Here is a 5,390-nt window from a genome sequence, read left to right as displayed (position 1 = left end):
CTATAATCTCCGTAGGAACCACAAGTGACGGGTCTCCCATGAATTTCTTCAACATGGACGCATGAAACACTGGTGTACAGTAGCTACTTCTCTTGGCAATTCTTACTCATAAGCCACATGTCCGATCCTTCTTAGGATTCTATATGGCCCAATATAGCAGGGACTAAGCTTCCCCTTCTTCCCAAATCTCATAACGCCTTTTATGGGCGATACTTTCAGAAACACCCAATCATCAACTTGGAACTCTAAGTCTATACGCCGCACGTCCGAATAGGACTTTCGGCGACTTTGAGCCGTCTTCAAATGCCTTTGTATCAAGTTGACTTTCTCCATAGCCTGATAGACCAAATCGGGTCCTAACAACTCCACTTCTCCGACTTCGAACCAACCAATTGGTGATCTACACCTTCGCCCATATAGAGCTTCGTACGGTGACATCTTGATACTAGAGTGATAGCTGTTATTATAAGCAAACTCAATGAGAGGTAGATAATCGTCCCAATTACCTTTAAAATCAATAACACACGCCCTCAACATATCCTCAAGAGTCTGAATGGTGCGTTCCGCCTGGCCATCTGTCTGAGGATGAAAAGCGGTGCTGAGGTTCACCCTTGTGCCCAATCCCTTCTGAAAGGATTTCCAAAAGTTCGTTGTGAACTGAGCACCACGATCTGAGATAATGGACAAAGGAGTCCTATGCAATCGGACAATTTCTTTGATATACAACTTGGTATAATCCTCGGCCGAATCTATAGTCTTCACTGGCAAGAAGTGAGCTGACTTGGTAAGTTGGTCTACAATCACCCAAATCGAATCATGCTTCCGAAACGAGCGAGGTAGACTTGTTATGAAGTCCATGTTTATCATCCCCCATTTCCAAACGGGAATTTCTATATTCTGAGTTAAACCGCCAGGTATCTGGTGTTCGACTTTCACCTGCTGACAATTTGGACACCTAGCCATGAATCTGCTATATTCTTTTTCATATCGTTCCACCAATAAACCTCCTTAAGATCATGATACATCTTTGTGGAGCCTGGGTGAATAGAATACCTGGAATTGTGGGCTTCTGACATAATCCGCTCTCTGAGCCCATCTACGTCTAGAACGCATAGTCTGCCTCTGTACCTCAAGGTACCATCATCTCCCCCTTGTTCAAAAGCCATAGTCTTGTGTTTGTGAATTCTCTCCTTCAGCTGCAATAAGTAGGGATCACTTAACTGTTTTTCCTTTACTTCAGCTACTAAGGAGGATTCAGCCTGTTCTGGAGAACAACGCCACCATCTACGGAGTCCAAAAGTCGAACTCCTAGACTTGCTAAGCGGTGGACTTCCTTCATCATAGTTTGCTTGTCTGCCTCAACATGAGCTAAGCTTCCCATAAAACACCGACTGAGAGCATCAGCTACAACATTTGCTTTCCCCGGATGATAGAGGATATCAATATCATAATCTTTAAGTAATTCGAGCCACCTTCTCTGACGTAGATTTAAATCTCTTTGCTTGAAGATGTACTGGAGACTCTTGTGATCTGTAAAAATGTAACATGTACCCCATACAAATAATGGCGCCAGATCTTAAGCGCAAACACTACAACTGCTAATTCAAGATCATTAGTCGGATAGTTCTTCTCGTGAGCCTTGAGTTGTCTCGACGCGTAGGCTATGAATTTACCGTGCTGCATTAAAACACACCCAAGACCAACCCCTGAAGCATCACACTAAACAACGAACCCTTCGGTTCCTTACGGTAGTGTCAGGACTAGAGCTGAAGTCAACCTCTTCTTTAACTCCTCAAAACTTTTCTCGCACGCGTATGACCATTGAAACTTGACTTTCTTCTGAGTTAATCTGGTCAAAGGGGACGAGATAGAAGAAAATCCCTATACGAAACGTCTATAATAGCCTGCTAGACCCAAGAAACTTCTTATATTGGATACTGAGGTGGGTCTAGGCCAATTCTTCACTGCCTCTATTTTCTGAAAGTACACCTTCACGCCTTCCCCTGAGATGACATGGCCCAAAAACGCTATCGATTTCAACTAGAATTCACACTTAGAAAATTTTGCATACAACTTGTGATCCTGCAGTGTCTATAACACAATTCTGAGATGTTCTGCATGGTCAGTCTCGCTACGGGAATAAATCAAGATATCATCAATAAACACGATAACGAACAAATCAAGATAAGGCTTGAAGACCCTATTCATAAGGTCCATGAAAGCTGCTGGTGCATTCGTCAAACCGAATGACATTACCAAAAATTTGAAATGCCCATATCGAGTCCTGAAAGTTGTTTTTGGAATATCAACTTCCTTAACCTTCAACTGATGGTATCCCGATCTGAGGTCAATCTTGGAATAACACTGTGCACCCTGAAGTTGATCGAACAAATCATCTATTCTGGGGAGAGGGTACTTGTTCTTGATGGTGACTTTATTCAACTGAAGATGGTCAATGCACATACGCAACGACCCATCCTTCTTTCGGACAAACAAGACCGGTGCGCCCCAAGGTGAGACACTTGGCCTTATAAATCCCTTATCTAGAAGATCTTTCAACTGGACTTTTAACTCGTTCAACTCCGCTGGAGCCATTCTATAAGGCGGGATAGATATCGGCTTAGTGCTTGGAAGTAGATCAATTCCAAAGTCAATCTTTCTATTGGGAGGGATTCCAGGGAGATCTTCGGGAAACACTTCCGGGAACTCATTTACAATTGGCACCGACTGGAGAGTGGGAATCTGAGCATCTGTATCCTTAACTCGAACCAGGTGATAGATATATCAGTTGGAGATCATCTTTCTGGCTTTAAAATAGGAAATAAACCTACCCCTAGGTGTTATTGCATCACCCTTCCATTCTAAGACTGATTCACCGGGAAATTCAAAACTTACTATTTTGGTTTTACAACCCACTGTGGGATAACATGACTCTAAACCAATCCATGCCCATGATCACATCGAAGTCTACCATCTCCAATTCTACTAAGTCTGCTACAGTAAGACGATGATACACTTTGTCTGGACATCCCCTATAGACACACCTTGCTATAACTGATTCTCCAACTGGAGTGGACACTTCAAAGGGTTCACACAACTTTTCTAGTTCTATCCCAAATTTCTTAGCAATATATGAGGTTACATAAGATAGGGTGGACCCCAGATCTATAAGAGCATAGACATCAAAAGTGAATATTGTTAGCATACTTGTGATAACATCTCCACGAGCCTTTGTATCTTGACGGCCTACTAGTGCATACAAGCGATTTCGACCACCGCCTACATTATTAGACTTTGTTGCACTTTGTTGTTGGGCCTGAGAGTTATGATGGGCTGCTGAATTAGTGGACTAATCTACATTGCCTTCATTGTTCTGCTTTGCCGATGGAAAATCCCTCAAGAAATGGCCTTGCTGGCCGCACCCAAAGCAACCATTTGTGCCCAAACGACACAACCCTGGGTGCCTCTTACCATACGTGTTGCAAATAGGGTAACCAGGGACTCTATAGCCCACACTAGCCTGTGACTGTGAGTCTGCTGTTATGAAATTCTGGTTTTTCTTGTTAAACTTTGACGTCTGAACCGGTGCACTAGCTGAAGATGGAGCAGGTCCTGGTTTTGATTTCTTGAAAAACTGGTGATTTCCTCCTGCTTGAGATCCCCCATGGTTGAAATTTCCTGCAGACTTAGCTCTCTTGCTGAATTTCCTCTCCTTCTCTCTCTGTTGCTGCTCTTCTTCCTTCAACCTGTCTTCTTTCCCTTGAACAAAGGCAACCATCTTAGTGATGGTCATGTCATTATTCTGAGCATCTATATTAGCACCAGCAAACAAATCATTTGAAAGTCCCAACACAAACCGCCTAACTCTAGCCCTCATATCACGTACCATTTCCGGAGCATACTTGGTTAGAGAGACGAACTTGAGGTAGTACTCATTCACACTTATATCATTCTGTCTGAGTCTCTCAAACTCCAAAGCGTTAGCTTCCAAGACCTCAATGGGTAGAAAGTGCTCAAGGAACGCATCTGCAAACTCCTTCCAAGTCGCAGGAGCCGCATCCTACCCTCGGGACTCTTCCCATGTTTCATACCAAGTGTTGGCAACATCCTTCAGCTGGTACGCAGCAAGCTCTTCTGCCTCAGTGTCTGTAGCATGCATCACTCGAAATATCTTCTGAACCTCATCAATGAAGTTTTGCTGATCCTCATCCTTTTTAGACCCTGTGAAGACGGGTGGTTTCATGTTGAGGAATTCCCTAGACCTGGAACTACCCGTCTCATGAACATCACCCGTTCCCTGCCTTTGAGCCTAAGTAGCAACAATCTGGGTGAGCAACTGGATAACTCTCCTGACATCCATGTCTGAAGCATTGGGCACTGAGCCCGATGCAACCCCCTGGGCCGGAGTGTCCTCCCCTGAGCAGCATTAGTTGTGGCCCCCTGGCTAGTAGCTGAGGGCCTCCTAGTGTACTTTCTTTTTGCAGGCATTTTTTTTCCTGAAATACGCAATTCGCACGGGTTAGAAAGATTCCTGAAAGCATAGCTCTAACTGCACGATCTAGAGCATGAAAGAAATGGAACAATCTTAAATGTCTTGGTGGTCAACTATTTACACGTGTGGCGCGCACACACACATAAAAGAGACCCCACTGGACACGGCTTCATAGACTCCCTAGGACTCTTGAACCTAGGGCTCTGATACCAAGCTTTGTCACGCCCCGAACCATGGTCTGGGCGTAACACGGCACTCGGTGCCTGACTGCATGTGACCGAGCGAACCAACTGTATGTCTGGATCAACATGTGGTATAACTATGAGCTAGAGGTAAATATAAAACATGATAATCTATTAACGAGTCTGACTGAAATATCATAGATGCGAAAAATACTGAAAGGTCTGCAAGTATAAACAAGTAGCCGACAAGGCTAACACATGAAAGCCTGCTAATATCTGACCGACTGGGTTATAGTCTACGAAGCCTCTAAAGAATACTGAAAATGCTAATTGTTTACCGGGACAAGGTCCTCGGTGTACCTTATTAACGGAAATGCTATGATGACTGAAAAAGGGAGGGATAATGCCCCGAAAGACTGGGGCTCACCACTAGCTGATACGAGATGTTCTAGCAAGCACAATCGTTAACCTGTAAGTCGTTACCTGCATCGAGAGATGCAGGTCCCGAGCAAAAATGGACGTCAGCACATTTGAATTGCACTGGTATGTAAAATAACCGAAGGAAAGAACTGTAAATATGGTAACTGAAACTGATAACTGATAGCTGATAATTGAACTAAACATAGGAAGTAAGCCTATGAATACTCCCTCTTCTGAATGATGAACAACCTGTTTATCTGAATATCAAACTGCGGCCTCAGGCCCTATATATATAT

Source organism: Nicotiana attenuata, unplaced genomic scaffold (assembly GCF_001879085.1).
Source record: "Nicotiana attenuata strain UT unplaced genomic scaffold, NIATTr2, whole genome shotgun sequence".
NCBI lineage: Eukaryota > Viridiplantae > Streptophyta > Magnoliopsida > Solanales > Solanaceae > Nicotiana > Nicotiana attenuata.
The sequence above is the reverse complement of the archived record's forward strand: the minus strand, read 5'-3'. Positions refer to the sequence as shown.